The sequence below is a fragment of the Eutrema salsugineum genome, unplaced genomic scaffold, assembly GCF_000478725.1.
Source record: "Eutrema salsugineum unplaced genomic scaffold, Eutsalg1_0 scaffold_14, whole genome shotgun sequence".
NCBI lineage: Eukaryota > Viridiplantae > Streptophyta > Magnoliopsida > Brassicales > Brassicaceae > Eutrema > Eutrema salsugineum.
The window spans coordinates 7,787,390-7,800,442 of record NW_006256877.1 but is presented as its reverse complement, the minus strand read 5'-3'; positions in this window follow the sequence as shown (position 1 = coordinate 7,800,442).

Sequence of the window (13,053 nt, the reverse complement as noted above, 5' to 3'; positions counted from 1 at the left end):
GGTACTGACCCGGTTTTGGTGGATAAAGAGGGAGTTTGCCATGGTCTAGCAAGTTTGGGTCAAGCCGTGGCGAGTGGCCGTGTCAATCGCCGAAAGAACACACAAAGTTGCCACGGTCAGATGTGAAGCCGTGATGCATGGCCGTGTCAAACGCCGAAAGTATGCGCAAGGTTGCCACTGCCAAATCCTAGGCCATGGCGTGGAGACCGTGTCAAACGCCGAGAGGTTGCTCAAAGTTGCCACGGCCAAGTCTTAAACCGTGGCATGGAAACCGTGTCAAACGCCAAGAGATTGCATCACAAATGTTATCTTGCCACGGTCTACACTTGACCGTGGCATGAAGATCGTGTCAAACGCCGAAGGACTGCAATTAAGTGCCACTATCAGGTGTGGACCGTGGCATTCCATCGTGTCATCTTTCCCTTAGCATAATTTCAAAGCCAAGATAGGGGTTATCAATCTCGCATCGTTCAGGGCTCCTCGGACCACTTTGCGTTCAGGGAAGCGTAAATTCTAAGATATTTGTCCGAATTGTGTGCTTCCGGTTTCAGAGGACAGAAGACTCAGATATCTTCAACTTTGTTGAAGGAAGATTCGGTGCTTGGGAAGTGGAAGGTTTCCTGGAGGGCTCGTCTTCGCAGTGCATTTACATATGAGAGAGAGGCGTCTAGACATGTGTCAATTCCGGAAACGTTATCTTATTGCTCATAGATCCGAATTGAATGATCTCGGAAGTTCTGGAAAGAGGACTCAAATATCTCTGATTCTTGTGAAGGCCCTGTAAACTGAATCGATCTGGAAGTGCACCGTCCTTCGCATTCTTCGGAGCTCATCAGGTCGGTCCAAAACGGCAGCGAGACAGGAGTTCCTTCCGACGAGCTTAACTCTCTGCTCACGCGTCCCAATTCTATGATTCTAATTGCTCTGGAATCGTGATCCAGTATTCTCCAACTTTGATGAAGCACCCGACGGCTGAATCGGACTGGAAGGTTCCCCGGACAGGCGTTTTCGGAAATGTGTCTGCACCCGGAGATTTTGCCCTAGGAATCCACCCGCGGTACGTGAGAATGGCCGAGAAAACCTTCCTGCGGTACGTGAGAATGGCCGAGAACCTCCAAAAACCCAGTTTCACCATCTTTCAAGCCCTGGTTGCCAGTTCTCTTCCTGGATTAATCTCTCCAACTCCAAATAGCTCCAAATACACCTGATAAACACTCAAAACATGCAAAGACTCATTGGGACCTAATGCAACTCCTAAGTTCTAAAACAAATCCTTAGGACCTAAAATGCATGAAATAAAACATGATTTGGAATGAAATATGCAACCTAAATGATGCAAATTATGAACATATCAGTCACGTCGATGCTTATGCCCGACATATCTTCCGTTGATGTTCTCTTTAAGGAGGGAAAGAAGTTTGCTTCTCAGAGGTTCTTCTAGTTTTGCTCCGATTTCAATGCATCGTTCTGGACGCGCTTCGTCTATGCACACAGAGTCCACCGCATCACATACCGGCTCGGTGCGCGTTTCGCGGCTCTCCGCGATCTGTAATTGCTATAAGAGTTTCGAGAGCTCGTTCGCAGGCTCTCGGTTTGTTTTCATCTTTTTGCGATCTACGTCTGCTCGTGCATCAGTGACGGGGTTCCTTAGCTTGTGCTCCATTAAGCAGCACATTCGCGTCTCCTTCTGATTTCCCCAGATCGTTTTGATGCCTGCTGGAGTCGGGAATTGGAGACTAAGTGATAGGTGGAAGGGACCGTCCTCATCGCATTAATCCATGGAGTTCCCATAATCACATTGTAGATTGCTGGGTGATCGGTGACGCAGAATTCGACGATCCTAGTGACTCTGCCAGCTACCACAGGGAGCCTAATTGTGCCCATTGTCATCGTTGTTTCTCCTGAAAATCCGGTTAGAGGTTTGGGGATCGCCGTCACCTCGGATATATCGATTCCCATCCTTTTGAGTGTCTCCCTGAAAATGACGTCTACCGAGCTCCCAGTATCGATGAGCACTCTTGCTACATCGTGGTCTCTGATCGTCAACTCGATCACTAGTGGATTGTTGTGCGGTCTATCTATCCCTGGCGTTTCTTCTTCGGCAAAGGAGATCACCGTATTCAGAATATCGGTCGGTTCTGTCCAATTTTCCTTTGCTTCAACTCGGCTCTGATAGGCCTTGATGGAAGACACCGTGTCTTGGTAATTTTGAGATCCGCCCATGATCATGTTGATCTTTTGTCTTGGCTCAAGTCGCTCTTCGGGTTCGCCTCTCCTGTCGCGCTTGGTGTTATCGCCCCGTCGGGGAGGATTTGCGGGTTCTGCCGCACCGCTTGATAGACAAGACTTTTTTAGGGTCTCAGGGCTATCAATCCCCTTGTCAATGTAGCACAAAGAGGTTTATCAATCCATATGTGGTGTTAGACACTAAGCTATATGATCAAGTTCTTAATTCAAGCAAACAAGAGTGGGCTTTGATTAATCTAGAGACAACTATAAACATAAACAGGATTAAAGACTAATGACAATGACAAATGATATAAATATGATATGATGGAGGCATGAGATTCTAGACATGATAGTTGGTTAGGGTGCTTTGGTGTTAAACTAGAAATGCTAATGACAATGATGAGACATGATTCAAATGATTAAGAACTCTAATCTAGGTTAATCCTCTCATGAAGGTATTAACCCCTATACTAATCCATTTTCAAACCAAATTCCCATTTGTGAAATATGAATCAATATGCATTAATAAAAAGTTCTCAATGATCATTCAAGCATTTAACAAATCATTCCCATGATGAAAAATTGCTTAAACCTCTAACACAACTCTTTCAGGAATTTCATCAAACACTTTTGGTGCATGAAATTCCCAGAATCTAGATCTCAAGTGATTATCAAGGATCTAGCATAGAGAACAGTTGTTTAGAGAAATGAATCAATGAATCTAGCCCTAAGCACTCCTAATCTAACACTTTAGCACCCTAACCTACACATCTAGAACCTCATTAAGGTAACTACTCACTAATCATGATCAACACACTAGATCCTTTGCAAGATGTGTTGTTAATCATGATTAGAAGTTGATTTTGATGATAAGAAATGATGAACAAGAAGGAAAGAAACTGCAAATCGATTTTAAACTCTCTAAAACAAAGTGTATTCAGTAGGTTTTCACAAAAGGGGAAAGAAGACTAAAAGTAGATTAAGTCTCCTCTATAGATTAGGACTAAAAACCTTATAAAGGAGGCTTGGGCGAACCGGGTCAACCCGGAACAAACCGGGTACTGACCCGGCCTTGATGGGCAAAGAAGGGTTTGCCACGGTCTGGTGTGTCCTTGGTGTGACCGTGGCATTCCTGACCGTGTCAAAGACTTCATTTGTGTTCTTGGTTCATTTTGATGCCACGGTCTGATCAAGCTTCATCTGGAACTCGTGGCAAGCTACCGTGTCAAACGCCGAAGATGTGTAAAGGTTGCCACGGTCAAGCCTCCAGACCGTGGCATTCAGACCGTGCCAAAACTCGCATGCGTGTGAAATCCTTCCCAGCCAAGTCTATGCTTGCCACGGCCAAGTCTCAGGCCGTGGCATTGAAGTCGTGTCAAAAACCGAAGCTGTGTAGAAGTTGTCTCCAGCCACTTGTTCATTTGCCACGGTCAAGTCCCAGACCGTGGCATTCAGCTCGTGCCAACCGCCGAAGGTTGCAAGAAGTTGCCACGGTCAAGCCTCAGACCGTGGCATTTAGGCCGTGTCAATCGCCGAAGGATGCAAAAAATTCCTCTCAGCCAAGTGTGTGTTTGCCACGGTCGAGTGTAGACCGTGGCATGAAGATCGTGTCGTTGGCCGAGGGTGCACAAAAGTTGCCACGGCCAAGTGTGGACCGTGGCATTGAAATCGCGGCATGTTTAACTTAGTCATCCTGGGCTGTCTGGACCATCTCGCATTCCGGAGAGTGTAACTTCCTGGAGACCTGTCCGAATTGAGTAATTACGGTTGCAGAAAACAGACGACTGATTTATCTCCAACTTTGATGAAGAAAGTTTCAGTGCTTGGGAAGTGTAAGGTTTCCTGGAGGGCACATCTTTGAAGTGCATTTACACGACCAGAGAGAGGCGTCTAGACATGTGTCCATTCCGGAGACCGTATCTTTCTTCTCAAAGCTCCGAATTGACTGATCTCGGATGTTCTGGAAAGAAGACTCAAATGTATCTGATTGTCATGAAGGCCCCGGAAACTGAATCGGCCTGGAACTGCACCGTCCTTCGCATCCTTCAAAACTGATCTGCTCGGTCCGGAATACCTGCGAGACAGGGGTTCCTTCCGACGAGCTTATCTCTCTGCTCACGCGTCGGAATTCCACGATTCCACTTGCTATGAGACCGTGCTCCAATTCTCTCCAACTTCTATGAAGGACCTGCCGTCTGAATCGGACCGGAAGGCTCCCCGGACAGGCGATTTCTGAGACTCGTTCAAACCCGGAGATTTTGGCCGATACACTTCGTTCGCGGTACATGGAAATGGCCGGTAAAGCTTCCCGCGGTACATGAAAATGGCCGGTAAAACCTTCCTGGCCAGCGAGAATGGCCGATAATCTCCCAAGACCCAATTTTTCCACTTTTTCAAGCTTTGATCACCATTCCACCTCCTGGATTCATCTTTTCAGCTCCATATTCACCTGATAGACACTCAAAACATGCAAAGACTCATTGGGACCTAATGCATCTCCTAAGTTCTAAAACAAACCCTAAGGACCTAAAATGCATGAAATAAAACATGATTTGGAATGATTTATGCAACCTAAATGATGCAAATTATGAACATATCAACTCCCCCACACTTGTCCTTTGCTTGTCCTCAAGCAAAAAGAGCAAATGAGAGAAAGAGGTTGTATGCAATGGGAGTTCACATTTTCTTTTTGAGAGAAGTGATCACAATGAGAATTCAAGTTCATGCTCAATTATGCAATGCAAAGTCATACTCAGATATATGTCAACTCAGCAAGGAATCTCCACAAGTTCTTCTCTCTCTCAACCCTTTCACATTCATTAAGCTTTTATCAGGTGGATCTCATGATGCAAGGTTTAAACAAGCTGGTTTGGCTAGGGAGAGGCTATGAGATTAAAATGATCTCAATCAGTGCTCAAGTGGGTTTAATGCAGCAAAGGGATCTCTCTATGAATGATCAAACTTTGGCAGAATGCTAAAGGTAAAAAGCAACCTATGCATACAAGGGCAAAGACTCATCACACCCCACCCTCTACTCAAAGCTTCCTCACTTGCTCAAAAATCCTCACTTTTCACTCTCATTTTCCTCTCACTAGGAGATTTACTTTTCACTTTTCCTCTCAAGTCTTGGAACTCAAACTTTACACAGCTCTTTTTCTTTTACAACTTCTAGCCTCTTCTTTCTTTCTTAACAAAACATTTGAGCCTTTGGCTTCTTTTCTTCCCTTTTTTTTTTACTTAGAGGCTAGACTCTTTCTTTTCAACAAACCAGAGCTCACTTTCTCAAAACACCAAGACTGATTTCTTTTTCTTTCATTCCCCTAGCTATTTTCCCTCTCTCTTTCCCACTCATCTCACCTTTTTCCACTCACCAAAAGGTCTTTTCCCCCACACTTATTCCTCGCCAAAACTCTCAGTTCCTTGATGTTGGAACACAGCACTCAATGAGACCTGCCCTTGTCGCTCTAAACCTAACACTTTCTGCTAAGTTTGATCCAAGGTGGCCTTTCAATTCACACACAAACATTGGCTTGAAAGAAGGATGGGTTCAAGGTGTGGGAACTGATCCATGATGTGGATTCAGCTACTTGAGCTAAGGAAAAGAGTGGTAAAAACAATGGTTCTAGCTCAAGTATGTATATTGGTATTCACAAGCTTTTTCAAACAATGCATCACAAGATATTTACAAGTCAAGTTCAAGGTTCCCACTTAATTAGAGTTGAGTTCAATTCAAACTTGCTTCTCAGATTCAAATCATTTCAGACTTTGCAAGCACAGAAAAAGATTCACAAGCATATTCAATTCAAATTCTCAAAGTGATGTACTCTCTAGAAAACCTATCATTACTCTTTGCAAGATGCAACCTACATGCAAATGCAATCTAGACTCAATCCTAAAAATGAGAATGCAACTACATGATCATTTTCATTTTTTTTTATTTTTTGTGTTTTTTTATATGCACTTAGATGAATATGCAACTAGAATGTGACTCAAGACTCAAAGTGTAAAATAAGAAAATAGAAAACATGATTAGTAAAAGATAAAACTCCTCCCCCACACTTAAATAACACAGTCCCTTGTGTTATAAAAGTATGAGAGAGAAGTGAAATCAAAGCAAACAGGTGAAATGCAAAAGAAAAAGAAAGTCTACATGCTATTTACAAGGTTTTGAGTGTTTACCTCAATCGCTGAGGTCTGATCCCAAGTAGTGGGATGGATTGGAGGTGGAACATGATGGAGTGGAATATCTGGGTGGGCTGCTCTCAGGTGAGTCTGGTTGGAATGCTGTGGCCGGATTTACCCAATCTTCTTTTCCTGGTGGTAGCACAAGGTCATTGGCAGCTGAGCTTTCTCCCACCTCTTCTCTTGTATCTCGTTTGGGTGAGGTGGCTGGAGCTGTGAGCTTTTTAACCTTCTTCTTAAGCTGCCTAACACAGTCAACCAGCTTGTTGATCGTTTTGTCTTGCCATTTGCACCATTTCTGAAGGGTGTTAACTCTGGAATACAGCTTCCTTGTGTGATAGTCAGGCTCACCCCAAAAGTAAGGATCAAAGTGATACCTTCCTGCTCCCATCCTTCTTTCAAAATCTCTTGGCTCCTCATGCTCACAACCAGCGGTCCTAGTTGTGTCTTCCTCTTCAGCTGGCTCTTTACCCTTAGAATTAATTGGCTTCTTACATTTGGGAATTGGAGGGTGAATGGCTGAGTTGTAGAGCTGATCCTTTAGGACAATAAAGGAGACATTGTGCCTTTCTGTGAGAGTGGTGATGGCTGGGTTTGGCAACAGAACATGAACTTTTTCATCTTGCAAGAGCTTGAAGGTGTACAAGAAGTGTTCACCATTGCTCTCTTTTAGAAACCCAACCTTGGTGAGGGTAACTTCATCAATCAACCCAGGCCTGACTGCAACATTATCAAAGACAAAACCTCTTGCTTTCAGAATCCTTGTCACTAGCCATCCATTGTGCAGCTTAGTGAGCTTCTTTCTTTTACCCTCACTCCAAGCAATGTCCTTGTAAATCAGCATTTGGCGTGCCAAGAATGCACCGCTAGAAGGGATGTAATGTGGAAGGCGAAACTCTCTCTTGCTCTTCAAGTGACTGATGAGAGGATGAAGACCCATACCCAGTAGCTCCATGTCAGCTAGATGTACTACTCCATCATTGTGCTTGGTAAAGAACATTTGGCAAAGCACCTTGTGAGCATAGCGGATTGCTGGGTTTCTTATCCATGAACTCTTGCATCTTCCTCCTCTGAAGCTCCCAAAAGCAATTGTATCCCACAAGTCAGTGATCATGTGATCAGGGTATGTGAACTTCACTGTCTCTTCTTGTGCAGGTCTTGTAAAAGCAAAGATCTCATCAAGTTCTTTGAAGCTTACATGGTGTTGTGCACCATCTATTGTGAACTCTATGTGCCCAAGACCATTGCCCTCTTTGATTCTTGCATCTCTAGGGCCATATCCACAAACTTGAAGGGATGCAAGAAATTTTTGTGTAACACCATCATGAGCCACATCTTTCATCTCAAAGAATCCACCAAACCCCATGTTGTTGAAAATGAGCTGAACCTATTCAAGAATACCCATCTTCCTCAGCAGTTCCATATCAGGGAACTTGGTTTGCTGCACTTTTGCACTTCTGAACATGTCAAAGTAGTCATCAAAAGTTGGCTCTCTGTCCTCAGAACCTGACTTTGATTTCTTGGCCCGCTTCAATGCTGTTTCAGGGTCACTCTCTGTTCCGTCTTCATCCTCAGCCACAGCCACCTCTTTTCCTGCCCTGTGAACGACCTCAACCAATGCCAGCTCAGTACCAGAAGTTTTTGAAGTGGAGGCCTTTGTTTTCTTTGGTGCAGCAATCTTCTTTGTTTTCTTCTCAGCTGAATCCTTTGGCTTTCTCCTCCTTTTCTGTTTCTCGAAAACTTTGTGCCCAAAAGGCAAAATCTGATCCTCTGATTTCTCTTTTTTAGATTTCTCCATGGCTGCTTGTCTTTTTGTTCCTCCCATCCTGCATTTTCTCAAACCATTGTAAGCACCAAAGCAAGAGAACAACAAAAGTTTTTCAAAAATTCACCAAGTTCATGAGCAGCACCAATCGATTTTTCTTTAAAAGAAGGTATTTCAAGCTGATTAAAAACTCATTAAACTCAAAGAAATGGCAAGAAGCAATGCACATAAAGAGTTCAGCTTGAAACACAATTTCTAAAAAAAATCGATTCACATGATGATTTTCAAGAAAATTTCTCAAAAATTCCAAGAACAGGTCATTCTCAAGCAAGATTCATGAAATCCCTATCCATTCTACTTGCACAATACTCACAAAATGATTCCAAGGTATCAAGAAGTCCATTAAAATCGATTCCATTTGCTTTTCTCTGTTCATGAACAGTACACTAAAGCATGGAAAAGGTGAGTTTTAACAGATTAAATACCTTGGAATCTTCAAGTTTCGAGTGTAAAACGGATGTGCAACAAGAAACTAGACAGGATTACGAGTTCAATGCAGTTGGAATCACTCAATTTGATGCAGCAACGAGAGAGATATGAAAGTTTAGAGTTCAAGAATGGAGAAGAGAGAGCAAACTCGCGATGAAGAAGAAAGAGTGGTGGGGAACAGCTGGCCTGGCGCGTCTGTTGACCGGTCAACGTCCGTACGGTCAACTGGAATTCAAATTTTTGATCGCGCCCCTTTGACCGTGTCACATGCCCGTGTCTACCACTCGAGGATGCTGCCTCTTTGCCGCGGTCTCGACTTGGTCGTGTCTTCAGGCCGTGGCAAACCCCGAGCATTGTCCTTCTTCTTTCTTCTTGCCACGGTATGATTGTGTCCCCGTGGCAAACCCCTCATGGCCGTGCTCATTCCTCGGTCAAACCCTCAAAAACTTTGCCACGGTCAGGCCTTTAGCCCGTGTCTTGTAGACCGTGGAAAACACCGAACCTTGGCCGCTTCACTTTTGCTTTGCCACGGTCAGGCCTTTATCCCGTGGCAACCCCTAGTGGCAAACCCCGAGCATTGGACGTTTCACCTTCATTTTGCCACGGCCTAAGCTTCTTCCCGTGGCAACCAAGTCGTGGCATGGTCCGAATGTTGCCTGGTCCACTTTTGTTCTTGCCACGGTCGCCTAGGTTCCATGTCACAAGGCCGTGGCATTCAACGAACACACGCCTCTTTTGCCACGGCCTGGCCTTGAGACCGTGATTATCTCCCCGTGGCAGCACAAAGAGACTTGCCACGCCTTGGTTTTGACCGTGGCTGGCCCCCATGTCAAAGGCCGAGCACAAGCTTGTCTCCATTCCTTCATCTCTTTTCATTCTGCATTCACTTTCCAAAGGTTCAGACTCACACTTAACACCTGTAAACACTCAACAGACCCATCAAAACATCCTAAAACATAAAAAGAAAAGAATCAAAAGATCAAAAGCATATTTACAAAGGGTAAGCTTGGGGTGTCTCCCAAGAGCACTTTGTTTAATGTCTCTAAGTTTGACTTTGGTAACCTGATTAGCAGGCTGGTGGATCAAGAAGGGGAACTGATGTAGCTTCCTCCTTCCCTTGTGAAACTAAGTAATGCTTGATTCTCTGTCCATTCACCACAAATTCCTGACCATTCTTCCCTTCTAAGACAATGGCACCATAAGGCCTTACTTCAAGAACTTTGAAAGGTCCAGACCACCTAGACTTAAGCTTTCCTGGAAACAACTTAAGTCTGGAGTTGTAAAGCAAGACCAAATCACCATACTTGAACTCTCTCTTCAGAATCTTTTGATCATGCAGAACCTTGGTTTTCTCCTTATAGATCTTTGAGCTTTCAAAAGCCTCAAGCCTAATCTCCTCAAGTTCATGGAGTTGCATGATCCTTTTCTCTTGAGCTGTCTTGATATCAAAGTTTATAAACTTCACAGCCCACATAGCTTTGTACTCCAACTCAATAGGAAGGTGGCAGCTCTTCCCATATAGCAAACTGAATGGTGATGTTCCAATTGGAGTTTTGAAGGCAGTCCTGTAAGCCCATAATGCATCATCTAGCCTTTTGCTCCAATCCTTTCTGCTTGAGCTAACAGTCCTCTCAAGAATGGCCTTGATATGTCTATTGGATACTTCAACCTGGCCACTAGTTTGAGGATGATATGGAGTAGCTATCTTGTGTTTAACTCCATGCTTTCTCAATAAACCTTCCAGAGTCTTGTTCACAAAATGGGATCCTCCATCAGAGATGACAACCCTTGGAACTCCAAACCTTGGGAAGATGATGTTCTTGAACAGCCTCACTACAACCTTGGAATCATTGGTAGGGGAAGCAATGGCCTCAACCCATTTGGACACATAGTCCACAGCAACAAGTATGTATTGATTTCCATAGGATGAAATGAAAGGTCCCATAAATTCAATCCCCCAGCAATCAAAGATCTCAACCTCTAGAATGGGGTTTTGAGGCATCTCACTTCTCTTAGATATGTTCCCATGCCTCTGACAGGCATCACATGCTGAAACCACCAACTGGGCATCTTTGAACACTGTAGGCCACCAAAACCCACTTTGAAGAACCTTTGCCACAGTTTTGAATGCCCCCATGTGACCTCCAAAGGCAGAATCATGACATTCTTGCAACACAGGTTGCATCTCCTCTTCAGCAAGACACCTTATGTACAGCTGATCCTTGTTCAGAACATAGAGGTAGGGCTCATCCCAATAGTATCTCTGGACATCTCTGAAGAACTTTTTCCTCTTGTAGGCATCTAATTCAGGAGGCTCCACCCCAGATGCAAGATAGTTCACTATGTCTGCAAACCAAGGCATCCTCCTTTCTTGAATGCTCTCTACTTCCTCAAACTCCAAGTATGAATGGAGCACCATCAGAGACTCTTCAGGCAAAGCATCATCTATGGGGACTTTTTCTTCAATCCTCAGCCTTGAGAGATGGTCTGCAGCACCATTCTCAATCCCCTTTTTATCAAGCACCTCCATATCAAACTCTTGGAGCAATAGAACCCATCTCAACAGCCTTGGTTTGGCATCTTTCTTGGTCATCAAGTACCTGAGGGCTGCATGATCAGTATACACAATGACCTTTGATCCCACCAGGTAGCTTCTGAACTTATCAAAGGCAAAAACTATTGCCAGCATTTCCTTTTCAGTTGTAGCATACTTCTCTTGGGCAGAGTCAAGTGTTCTACTGGCATAGTAGATCACATGCAACTTCTTGTCTTTCTTTTGTCCAAGTACTGCTCCAACAGCAAAGTCAGAAGCATCTGTCATGACCTCAAAAGGTAGGGACCAGTCTGGTGCCTGAACTATTGGTGCACTAACCAATGCCTCCTTGATCAACTTAAAGGCTTCTTCACATTCAGCATCAAAGGTGAAATCCACTTCCTTACACAACAGTCTTGTTAAGGGCCTGGCAATCCTTGAGAAGTCATTTATGAATCTTCTATAAAACCCTGCATGACCCAGGAAGCTCCTTATCCCTTTAACAGAAGTGGGGGTTTGCAGATTTACCATCACTTCCACCTTTGCCTTATCAACCTCAATGCCCTTTTCAGAGATCTTGTGCCCAAGAACTATCCCTTCTTGCACCATGAAATGACACTTCTCCCAGTTCAGCACCAAGTTGTGTTGCTCACATCTCTCCAACACCTGTGTCAAATTAGAGAGACAATCCGAGAAGGAGGAGCCATAGACACTAAAGTCATCCATGAACACCTCAACTTTCTCTTCAATAATGTCAGAGAAAATGTGCATCATACATCTTTGAAAAGTGGCCGGTGCATTACATAAACCGAAAGGCATTCTCCTATAAGCGTAAGTGCCATAAGGGCATGTGAATGTTGTTTTCTCTTGATCTCTTGGATCTATGGGAATTTGGAAAAATCCAGAGTACCCATCGAGAAAACAAAAATAAGGATGATTAGCTAACCTTTCAAGCATTTGATCAATGAATGGTAAAGGAAAATGATCTTTTCTAGAAGCAGAATTCAATTTCCTATAGTCAATGCACATGCGATGGCCAGTTATTGTTCTTTGAGCTATGAGTTCATCCTTATCGTTTTTCACCACTGTGATCCCACCTTTCTTGGGTACAACATGAACAGGAGACACCCATCTGGAGTCAGAGATTGGGTAAATTATCCCTGCCTCAAGAAGCTTTAGTATCTCCTTCTTAACCACTTCCCTAAGGTTGGGGTTAAGTCTACGTTGGTGCTCAATAGAGGACATAGATTGGTCCTCTAGGTGGATCCTATGGGTGCAGATGTCAGGAGAGATCCCTCTAATATCAGCCAAAGAATACCCTATGGCTCTCCTGAACTTTCTTATTTCATTCAGCAATGCACTCTCTTGGTCCTCTAATAGGCTATCATTGATGATGACAGGATATGTGGAGTTTAGTCCTAAGAAAGCATACCTGAGCCCTGTTGGTAGAGGTTTGAGCTCAACAGAGGGTGCATCAGCCTCATTCCAGTCCTGGTCCAAGCTGCTTTGGCTGGTGACTGATTCTTGGATTGCCAAAACCTCAGTGCCATTCTGTTCCAGCTCCACAAACCTTGTTTCAGGACCCAGCTCTCTTGCATTGTCCAGATACAGCTTATACCCTTCACTTGCTTCAGCCAAGAGCCCATTGTCTCCTTGTTCTTGAGTCAGAGTAGCTTGAAGAGGATCCTCTGTGTTCAGCTCCTCAAGGAACTCATCAGCCAACTGATCCATTGTCTCTACATAGAAACATTGACCTTCAATGGTGGGCTTCTTCATCATCTCATTCACATCAAACTTGAGCTTTTCAGACCCAAGTTGAAGCTCTATTATCCCACCTCTCACATCAATAATAGCT